Source organism: Procambarus clarkii, chromosome 13 (assembly GCF_040958095.1).
Source record: "Procambarus clarkii isolate CNS0578487 chromosome 13, FALCON_Pclarkii_2.0, whole genome shotgun sequence".
Lineage (NCBI taxonomy): Eukaryota > Metazoa > Arthropoda > Malacostraca > Decapoda > Cambaridae > Procambarus > Procambarus clarkii.
The window spans coordinates 17,095,814-17,115,813 of record NC_091162.1 but is presented as its reverse complement, the minus strand read 5'-3'; the positions used below and the strand labels follow the sequence as shown (position 1 = coordinate 17,115,813).

At 44.9% G+C, this 20,000-nt stretch overlaps 1 protein-coding gene across 15 annotated transcripts in view; it reads left to right on the top strand.

The window, feature by feature from the left end:
• Window positions 1–20,000, top strand: part of Mef2 (myocyte enhancer factor 2) — a 653,808-nt gene that overhangs the window by 128,234 nt on the left and 505,574 nt on the right. For 11 of the 15 annotated variants that reach the window (XM_069323718.1, XM_069323716.1, XM_069323719.1 and 8 more), the window contains exon 2: window positions 7,687–7,871. The exons of the other annotated variants lie outside the window; for them this stretch is intronic. The gene's annotated coding sequence lies outside the window, so the exon portion shown is untranslated. The remainder of the gene's footprint in view (window positions 1–7,686; window positions 7,872–20,000) is intronic. 15 annotated transcript variants of the gene reach the window in all.

Genomic DNA, 20,000 nt, shown 5'->3' with positions numbered 1-20,000 from the left:
GACTTGAAAGGATCTTTATGAAAAATGTAAGGAAACAATAAGCTCAGCAGAATATCTCCATAGGTAGTGGTTCATACATTTCATACATTTATTATTATTAAGTAACAGATTCATCCTCACTCTGAAGGAAATGGCTGAAAGACACAAAGGGAACGGCTGGTTTTAACCGGCTTTGTAATGTGAACAATAAAAGCAGGAAAGCGGAAAATATAAAGCAGAATGAATGCCTGAAAGCAGAGAGGTAGGAAGTAGAGTCAGAAATAAACTCCTTTTAAGTATAACAAGGAGTCAGAAGAGCAGTTTGAGGATGGCACAACAGTCAAAGTAAAGAAACATATCGGTAAAAGACAAAGTGACAAGTGGAAGAAATTTTGGGCCCAATTCGATTCACAGAAAACGACAAAGATATGTGTGAGGTTTTGGGGAAAAGATACAAAGAGGTCTGTATAATAGAGTGAAAGACTACACCAAATTAAAAAAAAAAAGTTGAATTCAACGGTGTTGGAGAACAGTGAAATAAGAAGTCGGAAGGTAATGAGGCTAATGAAAGAACCGAACACATCAAGAACAATGGAACCTGATTGATTCTTAGATACTGAAAGAAGGACATGAAGTCATAAAGAAGCCACGTCTTCAACTATGTCACTAGGGACAGGAGAACTACCAGACAACCTGAGAACAGCCGACACTGTGCCAGCCTTCAAGAAACGCGGCAGACAGCAACTCTTAACACTACAGACCAAACATCTCGCACATGCATTGCATGCCAGGAGATGGAGGAGATAACAGGAAATCAATTGTGTGTTCCCAGGGAATTCGAACTCCGGTTCAAAGAATGACAAATCCTAAATTATAAACCTATTAGTAGCTAATGACGGCTGATGGAAATCAAGAAAGATAAGGATAGGTAGAATGTTTATTCCTTGTCGGATTTAGGCTCAGTTTAAACCCTATTCACAAGGGTTTAACTGTGAACTGATCCAATAGATGGAGGCTCAGACTGGAGTGACGGATTCGCCATCATAGACTGAAGCATCCAGTCTGGTCCCACCTTGGGACGGTTCTAGGATCTTTTATTTCTGATATATGATAAATTACTTATCATGGGTCATGGGTAGAGAAGAAGGGGGGAGAGAGGCAGAGTTCTATATGTCAATATGTAGAGATAATATGCAGTTGATAAGAATAATTAGAATAGATAGATGACTGAAAGTGAATGCGGGAAGATTTGAACGGACTGAAGATAAGGATCAGAATATGGCTGATAGAATTCAACGCTACCAAATGCATATTAATGAAGATGTAAACTAAGGAAAGAAAAGAGTGAAGGCGATTACCTGTCAGAGAAAAGTACCTGAAAGTAATCACAGCAAACCTGTCCCCGAATCCCAGAGCTACGGGGAATGAGGTTAGGATCCCTCTGGCAGGTCGGCGTTCGATCCCCTATGGTCCAAATGGTCAGGCACTGTTCCTTCCCTGTGTCTTATCCTAGATCCTTGTCCTCATGTACTTCCCAAGTGGTATACAGCCGTAATGGCTTGTGAGAGCCTTGTTGTAAACACTTAAGTTATTCCCGGATGTCAGATGAGCCAAAGAAATGTCTACAAGAGAAATAGTTGAAGCGGGCTACACACGTGCTTGCAAAAGTAGATGAAAAACAAATCCGAAGATTAGAGACGGAACCAGTAGCTAAAGTTCAACCCTCGGAAAAAAACAAATAGGTGACAGCAGGCGCGCGTCCCCGCTCGCTCGCACACACACACACACACACACACACACACACACGCACACACACACACACACACGCACACACACACACACACACACACACACACACACACACACACACACACACACACACACACACACACACGCACACACACACACACACACACACACACATACACACACACACACACACACACACACACACACACACACACACACACACACACACACACACACACACACACACACACACACACACACACACACAAGCGTTGCCTTATTCAAATTGTTAAGCAAATTTGTACCGATGCAAATTGTTTGCATCCTTTTTTTATGCTTAATTTCCATTGTGGGACATTTGTTAATAATAGATATAAAGGTTGTTAGTGGGATGGTGTGAGGAGCGTGGGGTTGGTGAGAGGTGTCCGGATGCTGTGAGGAGATAAAGAGTACTCGTAGATAACAGAGCGATTAACACTGTATCACGTCAAATGGAATGTTTGTAGAGTTGTGTCCAACGTAAGCATCCAGCAGGAGGCTTCACTAGGCATGGGCTTCACCCGTGGTGTTACCCTAACTAACCTGGGGCCAGATTCACGAAAGCACTTACGCAAGCACTTACGAACGTGTACATCTTTCCTCAATCTTTGACGGCTTTGGTTACATTTATTAAACAGTTTACAAACATGAAAACTTCCCATTCAACTGTTGTTATTGTTAAAAACAGCCTCCTGGTGCTTCGGAGCTCATTAACTGTTTAGTAATTGTAAACAAAGCCGCCAAAGATCGAGAAAAGATATACAGGTTCGTAAGTGCTTGCGTAACTGCTTCGTGAATCTGGCCCCTGTACATCTTTTCTCAATCTTTGGCGGCTTTGTTTCCAATTATTAAACAGTTAATGAGCTCCGAAGCATCAGGAGGCTGTATATAACAATAACAACAGTTGATTGGTAAGTTTTCATGCTTGTAAACTGTTTAATAAATTAAAACAAAGCCGTCAAAGATTGAGGAAAGATATACACACGTTCGTAAGTGCTTGCTTAAGTGCTTTCGTGAATCTGGCCCCAGTCTACTAGCTGCGGCTACGTATGTTGAGCTTCAGCTATTGGGTCTCACTTCTCGATCTCCATTTAGTTGGTGTACAGGTTTTCGAGTTCTTTGGGTTTTGGAATATTTACATTTTGATCTGTGTATGGGGGGTTCGTCTCGACGCTAAGCCCTGAAAACACCTCAAGGTAACCTCAAGGTAACTTCAAGGTAACCTCAAGGTAACTTCAAGGTAACCTCAAGGTAACCTCAAGGTAACCTACCACTGTAGTTACTAGTGTTGCTCCCACCGCCAACCTTCACTGCTTGTTGAAGGGGTTGCATGCACTGATGAACTACCACTTTGATCATGCTTCAAGACGTTAGAGGTCTTCCTGTAGTTTCTCGGCGTCTCCCAACTCTCTTTAACTTGCTCCTGGGGAGTTGGGGAGCCCGTCGGCCGAGCGGACAGCACGCTGGACTTGTGATCCTGTGGTCCTGGATTCGATCCCAGGCGCCGGCGTGAAACAATGGGCAGAGTTTCTTTCACCCTATGCCCCTATTACCTAGCAGTAAAAATAGGTACCTGGGTGTTAGTCAGCTGTCACGGGCTGCTTCCTGGGGGTGGAGGCCTGGTCGAGGACCGGGCCGCGGGGACACTAAAAGCCCCGAAATCATCTCAAGATAACCTCAAGATAACCTCATAATTTGTTTGAGTCATCAGCAAACATTGACAGTAATAAATGTGTCGTCTGAAGATTACTGACATTCACGAGGAAAAGGCTAGGCTGTAGTGATGGCCCCCGAGGTCTGTTTCTCCAGCTGGCTCACCAGCCGACTGTGGGGCACTGTGTCGAGGCTTTCCGCCGGCCCAGAAATATGCAGTTGGCCCACCCTTCTCTTATCTTGTCTGAGTTATATTGCTCAATGTGGGAGTGTATGGGTGTGGTTATTTACCCATTAGTGATTACGGGGTTGGAGGTCTACTTCTTTATGTCCTGCCTACTTGTCTTGTTGTACCTGCTTAATTATTTTGACTTTCAAATTCTTTGTCGAATCTGGTCTTAAAGTTATGGATGGAGGTGGCTTCCACAACTTCTTTTTGAGCATTCCACTTGTTAAATAGCCGTATATGGTACCAGTACGTCCTTACGTCCCTTGTGTTTCCAGCTTCCACCTCTCCTGCTTTTCCTCGATTTAAATAGGCTATCCTTGTGCACCTGATCTATTCCCCTCAGTATCTTGTATGTTGTGATCATATTCCCTCTGTTCCTTCTTTGCTCCTGGGTTGGGAGATTTAGTTCCATTATCATATCTTTGTAGCTTAACCCTCTAATTAGCTCTGACACTAATCTTGTTGCAAATCTTTGTACTTTTTTAATTTTGGCTTTATGCCTTTGGCTTCCTGTTGTGGAAGGAGGTGGCTTCTACAAGTTCTTTCAGTTCACACATTTCTTCAACTCATTTACATGTTCATCTTCCACTTATGTCCTCTTGTCCTACTTTTGCGTAATGTAAGGAGGCGGTTCTTGTCTACCTTGTCAATTCCCCCTCAATCCCTCAGTATCTTGTATGTTGTGACCATGTCCCCTCTATTTGTTCTCTAGAGTTGTGAGATTTAGCTTCTTTAACCTATGCTCATAGCTTAACAATCTTAGTTCTGGCATTACTTTTGTTGCAACTTTTGTACATACATTTTTGTATGTACAACAGTATGTGCTACGCGTGTACAGATTCCTGAGCCTACTGGGCTCTATCATATTTGAAACTGTGTATGGAGTCAGCCTATACCACATCACTTCCAGTGCATTCCATTTACTAACTACTCTGACACTGAAAAGTTAATACTCCACCCTTGTCTATCCTGTCAATTCCCCTGAAAATTTTGTATGTGGTGATCATGTCTCCCCGAGCTCTTCTGTCTTCCAGCGACGTAAGGTGCAGTTGACACAGCCTTTCCTCATAACTCATGTCTCTTAGTTCTGGGACTAGCCTTGTGGCATACCACTGAACTTTTTCCAGCTTCGTCTTGTGCTTGACAAGGTACGGGCTCCATGTTGGGGCCGCATACTCCAGAATTGGCCTTACATACGTGGTATACAAGGGTCCGAAAGATGCTTTACACAGGTTCCTGAAGGCAGTTCTGATGTTAGCCAGCCTCGCACACGCCGCCGATGTTATTCTTTTTATGTGGGCTTCAGGAAACAAGTTCGGCGTGATATCTTTTCCTAGATCTTTCTCTCTGTCCGTTTCGTGAAGGACTTCATCTCCCATTCGGTATCCACTATCTGGCCTGCTATTCCCTCCACCTAGTTTCATCACCTTACATTTACTTGGGTTGAACTTTAGTAACCATGTGTGTGTGTGTGTGTGTGTGTGTACTCACCTAATTGTACTCACCTAATTGTGCTTGCGGGGGTTGAGCTTTGGCTCTTTGGTCCCGCCTCTCAACTGTCAATCAAGTAGGTAGTGTGTGTGTGTGTGTGTGTGTGTGTGTGTGTGTGTGTGTGTGTGTGTGTGTGTGTGTGTGTGTGCGTGTGTGTGAGTGTGAGGGAGCACGTCGACAGGGAAGCTACGATAGCAGTGACAGCAGTCAGGAGGACGAGCAGGGGTGCTTCTTATCACTGTGCTGGAGATAAGGGAGCGCGCGTAGAGGCGCGCGCGCGCTCACCCACCACCAGATTGGAGGAAGAGTTGCGGGGTGAAACCGGGTGCGTGTTTGTACTTACCTAACACACCTTTGCACGACAAGGCTTCAGCTCCTGGCGTCCCTCCTTTGCAGGTGTCGGCTGTGAAATGCTCTTAAGAGTATATCAGGCGCCACCTGCGGCTTTCAACGAGCAGTGATCTACCCTGTCAATTCCTCTGAGAATTTTGTAGGTAGTGATCATATCTCCACCTGCACTCTTTACCGAAGAAGTGTTACCTCACATCCCTGTGGCTTACCGGAGTGTCTAGCCTCGTGGCTTACCTGAGTGTCTAGCCACGTGGCTTACCTGGGTGTCTAGCCTCGTGGCTTACTTGAGTGTCTGGCCTCGTGGCTTACCTGGGTGTCTAGCCTCGTGGCTTACTTGAGTGTCTAGCCTCGTGGCTTACTTGAGTGTCTAGCCTCGTGGCTTACTTGAGTGTCTAGCCTCGTGGCTTACTTGAGTGTCTAGCCTCGTGGCTTACCTGGGTGTCTAGCCTCGTGGCTTACTTGAGTGTCTAGCCTCGTGGCTTACTTGAGTGTCTAGCCTCGTGGCTTACCTGAGTGTCTAGCCTCGTGGCTTACCTAAGGGTCTAGCCACGTGGCTTACCTGAGTGTCTAGCCACGTGGCTTACCTGGGTGTCTAGCCTCGTGGCTTACTTGAGTGTCTAGCCTCGTGGCTTACTTGAGTGTCTAGCCTCGTGGCTTACCTGAGTGTCTAGCCTCGTGGCTTACCTAAGGGTCTAGCCACGTGGCTTACCTGGGTGTCTAGCCTCGTGGCTTACCTAAGGGTCTAGCCACGTGGCTTACCTGGGTGTCTAGCCTCGTGGCTTACCTGAGTGTCTAGCCTCGTGGCTTACCTGAGTGTCTAGCCTCGTGGCTTACCTGAGTGTCTAGCCTCGTGGCTTACCTGAGTGTCTAGCCTCGTGGCTTACCTAAGGGTCTAGCCACGTGGCTTACCTGAGTGTCTAGCCTCGTGGCTTACCTAAGGGTCCTTCCACGTGGCTTACCTGAGTGTCCAGCCTCGTGGCTTACCTGAGTGTCTAGCCTCGTGGCTTACCTGAGTGTCTAGCCTCGTGGCTTACCTGAGTGTCTAGCCTCGTGTCTTACCTAAGTGTCCAGCCACGTGGCTTACCTGAGTGTCTAGCCTCGTGGCTTACCTAAGGGTCCAGCCACGTGGCTTACCTAAGTGTCCAGCCTCGTGGCTTACCTGAGTGTCTAGCCTCGTGGCTTACCTGAGTGTCTAGCCTCGTGTCTAGCCTCTAGCACTGGTCGAGGGGCTCCAGGCAGGTGCTGCATACTCTAGCACTGATTAGACATATCTTGCACTAAACATATTCAACGCATTTTTCTCTAGTTTTCTTAAGGCTATCCTGATGGATGCCAGCTTTGCAACTGCTACCCTTGAGATGTTTGCAATATTCTAAATATTGCCGGAACAACCGTAGACATCTTCAAGAGAAAACTAGATAGTTTTATTCAAGAAGTGCCGGACCAACCGGGCTGTGGTGGGTATGTGGGCCTGCGGGCCGCTCCAAGCAACAGCCTGTTGGACCAAGCTCTCACAAGCCTGGCCTCGGGCCGGACTTGGGGAGTAGAAGAACCCTATCAAGCAGGAATGTGAGAAAGTGTGTGTGTGTGTGTGTGTGTGTGTGTGTGTGTGTGTGTGTGTGTGTGTGTGTGTGTACTCACCTAGTTGTGTTTGCGGGGGTTGAGCTCTGGCTCTTTGGTCCCGCCTCTCAACCGTGAGAGAGTGTGTGTGTGTGTGTGTGTGTGTGTGTGTGTGTGTGTGTGTGTGTGTGTGTGTGTGTGTGTGTCTAATAGCGCAATCGACTTGGTCTTAAAAAACGGAATAAGGAACGGGAGGGGGGGGCAGGGGGGGGGCAGTGGGGGGGGCTGGCACCAATGTATCTAAGATAAGGTTGCTATTTATCCTATATTTGTATATTGTTTGTAAATTACCATAAGTCACTCTTATGGGGGAAATAAAAGTATATGTTGATGTATTGGGGTGTATTTTACGAGTATGTTACGCATGATCCTACTGTACCCTGATGGGCACATACTTTCCCCCTTGTGTCGACCTTGTAGTGGTTCCAGGAGTCAATGTCTCCCCCGCGGCCCGGTCTCTGACACGGCCATGTAGTTGGTGGTCTGGTCAACCAGGCTGTTAGGCGGCCTTTGATCACAGTCTGACGTATGTTCAAGCAAAACTATGTCACCCAAATGTGTTTCTTTTGATACAGTCATAATAATGCACTTCTGTAACACTTTGTGATTGGAAAAAAAAAAGTGCTTTGAGAAAAGAAAAACAAAAAGTTGAGTGGTTGGAGTGATGATAGTTTATTGGTGGGAAGACTCGAGCAGAAGGCGGTGACGGGACCAGTGTTGGAGGACCACCACCACTACACGTGTTCATCTGTGTGTGCAGGTAGGTGTGTGTGTGTTGTTGTTGTGGCTACCCCTAGGCATCTAACTCTTGCTGCTACCTTGATGTTCGGCTGAGGTATGAGCTCTCTCTTTCTGTCTCTGTCTGTCTCTCTCTCTCTCTCTCTCTCTCTCTCTCTCTCTCTCTCTCTCTCTCTCTCTCTCTCTCTCTCCCTCTCTCTCTCTCTCTCTCTCTCTCTCTCTCTCTCTCTCTCTCTCTCTCTCTCTCTCTCTCTCTCTCTCTCTCTCTCTCTCTCTCTCTCTCTCTCTTTCTCTCAGTCTCTTTCGTTCTGTCTCCTCTCTCTCTTTCTGTCTCTGTCTCTCTCTCTCTCTCTCTCTCTCTCTCTCTCTCTCTCTCTCTCTCTCTCTCTCTCTCTCTCTCTCTCTCTCTCTCTCTCTCTCTCTCTCTTTCTCTCAGTCTCTTTCGTTCTGTCTCCTCTCTCTCTTTCTGTCTCTGTCTCTCTCTCTCTCTCTCTCTCTCTCTCTCTCTCTCTCTCTCTCTCTCTCTCTCTCTCTCTCTCTCTCTCTCTCTCTCCCTCTCTCTCCCTCTCTCTCTCTCTCTCTCTCTCTCTCTCTCTCTCTCTCTCTCTCTCTCTCTCTCTCTCTCTCTCTCTCTCCCTCTCTCTCTCTCTCTCTCTCTCTCTCTCTCTCTCTCTCTCTCTCCCTCTCTCTCCCTCTCTCTCCCTCTCTCTCTCTCTCTCTCTCTCTCTCTCTCTCTCTCTCTCTCTCTCTCTCTCTCTCTCTCTCTCTCTCTCTCTCTCTCTCTCGTTCTCGCTCAGATATTTTATCGTTGGGAAAAAATCCCATTTCATTGAATGTAAGTTTAAATCTATCTATAAATGACTGGGTTTAGTGTGAGATATAATTGTATAGTGTTTCACTCTTGTCACGTATATTCTCCTCACACTCTACACTGCCAGAGATAAGTGTAGCCACGGGGAGCCGGTCGGCCGAGCGGACAGCACGCTGGACTTGTGATCCTGTGGTCCCGGGTTCGATCCCGGGCGCCGGAGAGAAACAATGGGCAGAGTTTCTATCACCCTATACCCCTGTTACCTAGCAGTAAAATAGGTACCTGGGTGTTAGTCAGCTGTCACGGGCTGCTTCCTCGGGGTGAAGGCCTGGTCGAGGACCGGGCCGCGGGGACACTAAAAGCCCCGAAATCATCTCAAGATAACCTCTCAAGATAACGTCCAGGTGTAATGCTGCTCTGTTTTACCTTACGCGTTCTCTCTCTCTCCCTAATGCGTAAACTAATGTGTCGTAATCGTACAATTCCAAGCAGCGTGAAACTGACGTTTTTCTATTCCTCGGCCTCCATAGGTTATAGCTGGCTTGCTTGGGCTCGTAGGTTTCAAGTTAGGCAGAACAGTCGCGTTTGTTTACGGTGTGGTCAATCCAGAGAATGGTGGTGGATAGACTGTTGATCAGCAAGTTCCTGTTCGCACTCTTCTGTAGGTGGTGAGCATGTCTCCCCTAATTCCTCGGTCTTCCGTGAGGTTTAATTCCCGTAACCTTCCCTATTAACTTAGCTCTGGGACTAATCTGATGGCATACCTCTTAATCATCTCTAAATGTGTCTTGTGTTTAACTGGGTATGGACTCCAGGCTAGCGCTGCATACCCCAGGACTGGGCTGCTATATGTGGTATACAAGGTTCTGAATGATTCCTTACACAAGTTTCCAAAAGCAGTTCTTATGTTGGCAAGTCTAGCATATGCCGCTGATGATATCCTTTTGACGTGGGCTTCTGAGGACAGGTTCCATGTGATATCAACCTGCCAGATCTTTCTCTATATTTGACTCGTGCAGGATTTCGCCTCCCAGATGGCACCTTGTGTTCAGCCTCCTGCTCCTGTCACGTAATCTCATTACTTTACACTTGAGTTAAACTTAAGTACCTTTTTTTCTGGACCGTCTCTCCAGTTTGTCCAGGTCGCCTTGTAGTCTCTATCTTCCTCTGTTTTTATTCTTCTCATAATTTTAGCGTCAGCAAACATTGCGAAGAATAAGTCTATACCCTCTGGAAGATCATATACATATATCAGAAACAGGATGAGTCCAAATACAGAGCCCTGTGGGACTCCGTTAGTGACATCTCTCAACTCTGAGGTCTTTCCTCTCGTGGTAACTCGATGTTTCCTGTTGCCTAGCTACTCCCTTAAACCACTAGAGGACCTTACCTGCTATACCAGCCTGTTTCTCTGACTTGTGTACCAGCCTCTTGTGGGGCACTGTGAGTAGGGATGGATGCAGCTTCTCCATAGCGATTGAGATTATGATCATTTGAATCTGCGAATAATTATCTAATCTAGGATTAACCTCGATGAACGTCTTGACATTTAAATCTAGGATTAACTTTAATGAATGGGAAATAGTTGTTCTGGGACTATGACGTACCTAATTTTTTTTCCTGAAATTTGTATGTATGATTAATTTAAACGGTCGAATGAAATTATTGACTGCGGTAAGGGATGAATTATATAAAATAAATTATGAATGAATTATGGATGATATACATCGATACACATGCACTGACGAGTGACACAATGAGGAAGGATATACACTGATGAATGACATACACAGATGAATAATATATTGATGAATACTATATACACTGATGAATGACATACACAGATGAATAATATATTGATGAATACTATATACACTGATGAATGACATACACAGATGAATAATATATTGATGAATACTATATACACTGATGAATGACATACACAGATGAATAATATACTGATGAATACTATACACTGATGAATGATGTACACTATTGAATCACATACGCTGAAGAATCCTGCTGATAAATGACACGTACTGTTTAATGATGAATACGAGTGAAAAATATACACTGATGTATGGATGTACAATATACACTGATGTATATTATATCGTCTAATGTTCTAATGCTTGATATGCACATGAATGTCAAACACTCATGTATAAAACATTCACTCATGGATGATATAGACTGATGTAAGATATACAGAGATAAATGACATACATTGATACATAATATACACTACAAAAAATGACATATACGGATGTATAATATATACTGATGAATGACATACGCTGAGTAATATCCTGAGGTATAATAAATACAAATGAATAATATACAGTGATGAATGACATACACAAATGAATGCCATGCGTAGATAAATAATATATTGGAGGGGGTCAACTCTCCCCCCCCCTCCTCCTCCCCCCCACCCCCTCCCCCCCCTGTCCCCCCGCTCCCCCTTCCCTTCTCTCATTAATATTAGTCAGTATAATTGTATTGGCAACTTGTTGGTCAGTACAAGTGTGAGGTGAATGACAGGTGTGGGTTGGTGGGTTGGCAGGTGTATGAGACGTATCCTCACCAGGTGTGTGTGTACTCACCTAGTTGTACTCACCTAGTTGTGCTTGCGGGGGTTGAGCTCTGGCTCTTTGGTCCCGCCTCTCAACTGTCAATCAACAGGTGTACAGGTTCCTGAGCCTATTGGGCTCTATCATATCTACACTTGAAACTGTGTATGGAGTCAGCCTCCACCACACCACTTCCTAATGCATTCCATTTGTCAACCACTCTGACACTAAAAAAGTTCTTTCTAATATCTCTGTGGCTCATTTGGGCACTCAGTTTCCACCTGTGTCCCCTAGTGCGTGTGCCCCTTGTGTTAAACAGCCTGTCTTTATCAACCCTGTCAATTCCCTTGAGGATCTTGAATGTGGTGATCATGTCCCCCCTAACTCTTCTGTCTTCCAACGAAGTGAGGTTTAATTCCCGTAGTCTCTCCTCGTAGCTCATACCTCTCAGCTCGGGTACTAGTCTGGTGGCAAACCTTTGAACATTTTCCATTTTAGTCTTATGCTTGACTAGATATGGACTCCATGCTGGTGCCGCATACTCCAGGATTGGTCTGACATATGTGGTATATAATGTTCTGAAAGATTCCTTACACAAGTTTCTAAAGGCCGTTCTTATGTTAGCCAACCTGGCATATGCTGCTGCTGTTATCCTCTTGATGTGAGCATCAGGGGATGTGTGTGTGTGTGTGTTTACTAGTTGTGTTTTTGCGGGGGTTGAGCTTTGCTCTTTCGGCCCGCCTCTCAACTGTCAATCAACTGTTTACTAACTACTTTATTTTTTTTCCCCACACCACACACACACACACACCCCAGGAAGCAGCCCGTGACAGCTGACTAACTCCCAGGTACCTATTTACTGCTAGGTAACAGGGGCACTTAGGGTGAAAGAAACTTTGCCCATTTGTTTCTGCCTCGTGCGGGAATCGAACCCGCGCCACAGAATTACGAGTCCTGCGCGCTATCCACCAGGCTACGAGGCCCCTCCCCCCTGTGTGTGTGTGTGTGAACAGGTGTGTACGTGGGCGTGGTTGAGCCTGAACAGGTGTGGCTGTGTGTTGTTAGAGCAAATGCAGCTGTGTGATATATGTGCACCTGTGTATTCATCTAGTTGTATTCACCTAATTGTGCTTGCGGGGGTTGAGCTCTGTTCTTTCGGCCCGTTTCTCACCTGTCAATCAACGATCAATTTTTTTTCACACACACACACACACGCACGCACGCACACACACACACACACACACACACACACACACACACACACACACACACACACACACACGCACGCACGCACGCACACACACGCACACACACACACGCACGCACACACACACACACACACACACACACACACACACACACAAACACAAACACACACAGGAAGCAGCCCGTAACAGCTGTCTAACTCCCACATACCTGTTTACTGCTAGGTAACAGGGTCATCAGGGTGAAAGGAAACTCTGCCCATTTGTTTTCCGCCATCGCGGGGAATCGAACCCCGGTCCCCAGGATTACAAATCCTGAGTGCTGTCCACCCAGCCACCAGGCGCCCCCACACACATTTGTGTGTGTGTGTGTGTGTGTGTGTGTGTGTGTGTGTGTGTGTGTGTGTGTGTGTGTGTGTGTGCGTGCGTGTGTGTGTGCGTGTGTTTACTATTTGTGTCTGCAGAATCGAGCCATTAGCTCTTGGGCCTCGCCTTTCTACCGAGTCTATTCAGGTTGGGAATGAGACGAAGTGTATGTGTGTAGTAGTGGGTAGCGACGTGTGTGTGTGTGCGTGCTGGCGCGGCCCTGTTGTTGCTAGCGAGCAGAACGCTGCCACTGTCAACGGTGTGGTGGGACCTGGCACCACCACTACCACCACTACCACCATCACCACCACCACCACCACCACCACCACCACCACCACCACCACCACCACCACCACCACCACCACCATCTCCACCACTACCACCACCACTACAACCACTACCACCATCTCCACCACCGCCACTATGCCCAACCACTTGGGGGGCTTGGACGGTAGAGCGACGGTCTGGCTTCATGCAGGTCGGCGTTCAATCCCCCGACCGTCCTGCAAGTGGTTGGGCACCGTTCCTTTCCCTCCCCCCCCCCACCCCCTCCCGTTCTATCCCAAATCCTTATCCTGACCCCTTCCAAGTGCTGTATGTAGTCGTAATGTCTTGGCACTTTCTCCTGATAGATAGTTCCCCCCCCCCTCCACCTCCTGTTTATATTATATCAGTTCACATTAATAATTCAGTCCTGTGCATGTTGCTATATCAATATAGCACATGTCTATATCAATATAGCACATATCTATATCGATATAGCACATGTCTATATCAATATAGCACATATCTATATCAATATAGCACATGTCTATATCAATATAGCACATGTCTATATCAATATAGCTATATCAATATATTCAGTACTGCGCATGTTGCTATAGCAATAGGCTGTTGTATAATGTCCGTGTGTCGCTTCAAACTTATGGGCAGATAGGATTAAGAAAGGATATAGGATTAAGAAAGGATATAGGATTAAGAAAGTATATAGGATTAAGAAAGTATATAGGATTAAGAAAGGATATAGGATTAAGAAAGGATATAGGATTAAGAAAGGATATAGGATTAAGAAAGGATATAGGATTAAGAAAGTATATAGGATTAAGAAAGTATATAGGATTAAGAAAGGATATAGGATTAAGAAAGTATATAGGATTAAGAAAGTATATAGGATTAAGAAAGTATATAGGATTAAGAAAGTATATAGGATTAAGAAAGGATATAGGATTAAGAAAGGATATAGGATTAAGAAAGTATATAGGATTAAGAAAGTATATAGGATTAAGAAAGTATATAGGATTAAGAAAGTATATAGGATTAAGAAAGTATATAGGATTAAGAAAGGATATAGGATTAAGAAAGGATATAGGATTAAGAAAGGATATAGGATTAAGAAAGTATATAGGATTAAGAAAGTATATAGGATTAAGAAAGGATATAGGATTAAGAAAGGATATAGGATTAAGAAAGTATATAGGATTAAGAAAGTATATAGGATTAAGAAAGTATATAGGATTAAGAAAGTATATAGGATTAAGAAAGGATATAGGATTAAGAAAGGATATAGGATTAAGAAAGTATATAGGATTAAGAGAGTATATAGGATTAAGAAAGGATATAGGATTTAGAAAGTATATAGGATTAAGAAAACATATTTTTTTTATATTTTTTTTGCAAATATTTGTATTTATTTTGAACTTTTAATTTAATTAGCAGATTTATATAGCATACGAGAGTGTGCTGTAAACATTATCACTCTAATTCTAATTCAATGCATCTCTAATAGTCATAGAATTTTGTTTATTTTGTTTTGACAGCTATATCTTTCTTGTTCCATCCATCAAGAAAGTGCAAAGTAACACTAAAACTACGAAGAACGCTTCTGACTTTAATTTTGTTGTATTCAATGTCAGAGTATTGAATACAACACCTTCAGAAAGGGTGTAAGTTACATCCGAATTTGTTTTTTTGAATACATGTGTACATACATTTAATTTATATCTTGTAACACCACTCTAATGTAACACCACTCTAATGGAACACCAAACTATAATGGATACTAAACTAATAATGTAAACACTACTTATCCTGAGTAACACTTCCCCATCGGTTGCACTTGGTAACACTGTTATGAGCTGACATATGATGGTTACACCGGAACTAAAAGGTACACTGCCAACAAGGAAATGCTACCACAGGATTAAATACGCTGCCACCATCTGCCTTTGACCACTGAGACTATATCAAGCAACGAGACAAGAAACATTGCTTGACTTGGAGAGTACCTTCTATGACTGTCATTAATTATGGGACGGTTGTCAGCCACAATATCCAAAAGGCTAAGAGGATTCAACAATTGACACAGACGGGAAATTTAACATGAGTTTATTGAGACCAAAATTATGTCAATCACCACTTATAAATCCTACTCTAACACTGGCAAAAAGTTAAGGAATTTGGACATGGAACAAAACCTCAGAGACCACACACATTACCTTAAGACCTCTGTCTCTCCCTGGCTGAGATGTTCTTCACAGCCCTCTCTGGGCCCCGGTGTCCGGCACTCTCTCCTTACTAAGTCCCTACAGGACCTCTATATACAACCCCCACTTGGGGAGGGGGGAGATCTGCTGTTGCTACCCAGATCAGAAATGCTAGGGGGGGTCGGGCCACACGTGCACAAACACTTAAACAATATTTCAATAAGCTTGTTTGACATTCACCATACACTCTTCAAGAGAGGAGTTATTAATTAAATTAATTAGGTGTTACAATCTGTAAGTGTATTAGTATGAAAATTTGCAAAATTATCTCTTGGTATGAAAGTTTGCACATTTTCTGGTTGTGTTAAAGGTTACAAGTTATCAATTATCATGAAACTATAACATTGCAAATGATGATTCAAGGCAATTCGTTCACTCTATAGAGGATATCACGTAATCCCCCCCCCCTCCGACCTTCCCCCTCCTCTCAAGATATATTTTTCGATATTAGGAAGAGAAGCTCGTGATTATGCAAATTTACGAGGGCGTTCTTGTCTGGCGTTCTTGTGATGGGTGATACGGAGGGTCATTTCCGGGTAGCTAGCGGCGCTTCCGGGGCGCACAGGTTGGGAGGGGGGACGCAATTTGGGAGGGACAACCCCCCCCCCCCTTCCCCCGGTCCTCATTCCAGGGTGATGAGGATAACGCTGCATGCCCCCAGTGGTTAAAATATGCCCCAGTAAAGGAGGGGGAAGGGGGGAATCAACGTCAGGGGTCCACTGGGTTATTGAACGATCTTCGGATGCTACTTTGGCTGCTGCTTTTGCTACTAAGTTGGTACTACTACTACTACATCTAATAATAATAATAATACAAATCAATATAGTATTAGTAAAGAGGAGCTACGACAAGTTGTGGTGTAGGGAAGCAGGTATCAACCAGGGAAGGTTGGTGCGGGTGTGTACACCAGCCTCCCCCCTCCCCCATGGTGCTGCCAGCCACACACCTGCCTCCTCCACTCCCAAATATGACTTTGTCAATGTATCTTAATGAATTAACTTGCTTACTTTAACCCTCTGCAGCAGTGTCCTTAGTATATACCAGCTGCCTGGTGTGGCCGGGGGTTGACCCTAACAAACAGCAGCCTTATATCAAACACAAAGTTCGTTCTCAAGACGGGAGACATCTCCCGTCACGCAGGGGGCAGTCGCACCTCCACAGATCTCCAGTATCAGCTCTTGATACTGGTAATGGCTCAAAAGGGCCACCACTTACGGGCTATTCATGCCCGTGCCACCTCTTGGGTGGCTTAATCTTCATCAATCAATCGTTCTCATCTTCAGTAGACACCGATCTCCTGGTCGATCTGCCTCCCTGTCACGTATCCCAATTCTGGACAAGATAGAGAACCGTGGGAGAAGATTGATTGATTAAGATTTAAGCCAGCCCAAGAGGTGGCACGGGCATGAATAGCCCGTAAGTGGTAGATTTCTTTGGAGTGAATGTGATCTTTGGTGAGGAAGGTGAGAAGACTCAGAGATGCATATTCTGTATATAAATAGTCCGGCTGGAGTGAACAGTACATCACTACCTTAGCCACTGTCAGGAGGCTGAGTGGACAGCGCTCGGCATTCGTAGTCCTAAGGTTCCGGGTTCGATTACCCGGTGGAGGCGAAAACAAAGAGGCAGAGTTTCTTTCACCCTGATGCTCATGTTACCTAGCAGTAAATAGGTACCTGGGAGGTAGACAGCTGCTACGGGCTGTTTGCTGGGGTGTGTGTAACAAAAAGGAGGCCTGGTCGAGGACCGGGCCGCGGGGACGCTAAGCCCAGGAATCATCTCTAGATAACCTCAAGATAACCAGTGAGATGACGGCGGCTTCGTTGTTATATACAAGGTAGAAATGTCAGCACTATTCCTAATGAATGAATGAGAGAGAGAGAGAGAGAGAGAGAGAGAGAGAGAGAGAGAGAGAGAGAGAGAGAGAGAGAGAGAGAGAGAGATTAAGATTTAAGCCGTGAAGCGCACTAAAGAGCCTTTGATTTCTAAAAAGCTTCCTTGTGGTGCGCGTCTCTTGCGTGGGTGAATGATCACACACCAACAACGAGCTGAGGAAGACTCCTTCATCTTGCGTCAGGTGAGTCATTGTTGACTTAGCGTACCACCGGGGGAGACCTCTCCTGCCTTCCCTCCACACACACACACACACACGCACACACACACACACACACACACACACACACACACACACACACACACACACACACACACACACACACACACACACACAAAAGATATTACCGGAAATGTGTGGTAAGCTGTCATGTTGAGTCCCTTGGTACTGGGGAAATTGGCAGGGGAACTCACAAGCGGAAAACCATAGTTTGAGCTCGAGGGTTTAAGAAACATGTGTCGCTGGGCTGGGAGGTTTTAGGACACATATGTGGATGGTGTGGGAGGTTTTAAAACAGGTGTGTGACTGGGATTGGGGTTTCAATGACACAGGTGGCTTGAGTATGTCTAGTTCCTCCGCGCCTATTCTTTCAAGGCACTGACTTAGCTTTGTATTATACGGCTGTTTTTTCCAGCTTATTTGTGTGTGGTGGTAGCATATTAGTTCCCAGTAAATAAGCTTATTATCGAAGTTGAACTTGCTAAAGTTCTTTTCGAAGTCAGACGGACTACGCAAGCCTGTTGTCTATGCCTGTTTGAACTTGAATTAGGCTGTGATGTGCTGAACTTCAATTAGGCTGTGATGTGCTGAACTTCAATCAGGCTGTGATGTGCTGAACTTCAATCAGGCTGTGATGTGCTGAACTTCAATTAGGACGAGATGTGAGTAACGTATATCTGTAATAATTTTCTCGTCGTGAGCAGAACAGATGTCTAGGGTGTTTTCCTGTCTACCACTTGATGGTTTAAGACAACTCTGTCACAGCGCTTTAAGAAGTTAATTATATGTAACTGTTCATTTACACTACTTCCGGTTGAAATAACAACGGTATTTGCCACATTTTCATCAGTTGGTCTTGAGGCCGCTGAGGACTTGCATGTGGGGACTTAGACACAACGACAATGTCTCGATTTTGGATTGTGATCAGCTCACGTGTGTTTAGATTTATCTCTAAATGGCTCAATTTTACTACAATCCAAGATACAGCGTTCGAGTGTGTGTGTCCCTGTCTTTGTCCACACACTTTACTTCATCTAGATCCCTATACGAGCCAAACTGCCAGAGATACCTGTAGCCAAGTGTTGTTCCTCCGGCGGTAACAGTCAAATCGATCATCAGCGCACGTCCAGCATATACAGAGAACATATGCGGCACACATAGACGCGATAATGCACCTAAATTATTGAGATCGTCTCAAAGCTCTCCAAATGTACTCACAAGAAAGGAGACGAGAGAGATAGCAAATAATATACACCTGGAAGATACTGGAGGCCCAGGTCCCAAATCTACACAGTAGATTTGTTACTTGTTACTACACAGACAAAGGTCCCCTTTGTCTGTACCTGTCCGTGAAGTTACAGGAGCCACAGCGGCCGGTATTTGTACAAACAGTATATACACTGCTTGAGGTTACCTTATCTCCTGTGCAGGCGATGAGTCACAATAACGTGGCTGAAGTATGTTGACCAGACCACACACTAGAAATTGAAGGGACGGCGACGTTTCGGTCCGTCCTGGACCATTCTCAAGTCGATTGTCTCCTACCTCCTCCTACCTGGGTTTGGTAGGAGAACATCTAAAAAATCTCCAAAATCTCCTAGGTGTGGGTACCTCCTTCCCAAACATATTCCACGTTTCGAGCAATTCAATTATATGGGGAATAACAAACACTGAAACAGATTTACCATAAAACTAGCCTTAATTGTCCTAGACCTAAATAAAGCATTCTTAAGTCTAACCTGCCATCATAGGTCTAATTTAGTACTTATATGTATTACACTAGGCTTAGGGAAAGTTCGGTTTGGTGGTTGTTTAATTTCTAGGGGACATCTTCAAAATCAATAGTACAAAAATGATTTTTTTTGTGTGTGTGGGCAACAGTGCCTATTTTGTATGTTCTATAGTAGCTATAAGTACTATCAATGGTGGAGGACAGGCTGGAAATTTCAGAGCAAGAAGGCACTAGAGTGTCATTGCAATATGCAAAGGGAATGTTTTCAGGCTGTCTGCTGCGTTGAAGGAGGTGGAAGTGTCCCTGTTGCAAATAAAGTACCTTACTTTACCTTGAGGTGTTTTCGGGGCTTTAGTGTCCCCGCGGCCCGGTCCTCGACCAGGCCTCCACCCCCAGGAAGCAGCCCGTGACAGCTGACTTACACACAGGTAGCTATTTTACTGCTAGGTAACAGGGGCATAGGGTGAAAGAAACTCTGCCCATTGTTGATCAAATCCAAATCCGATTCTAACCTATCCTAAGCGAATCAAAATAAGAGATAGAACCCGTGAATTATATAAATGTTGTGACGTCACAATGACGTCACACTCAATACCAGGTTGAGGTGTAGATTGTTGATTCTAATGGAATTTCGAAGCAGTTAACATAAGAACATAAGAACAAAGGTAACTGCAGAAGGCCTATTGGCCCATACGAGGCAGCTCCTATTTATAACCACCCAATCCCACTCATATACATGTCCAACCCGCGCTTGAAACAATCGATGTACCCCACTTCCACCACGTAACGCGCCAATTGGTTCCACAAA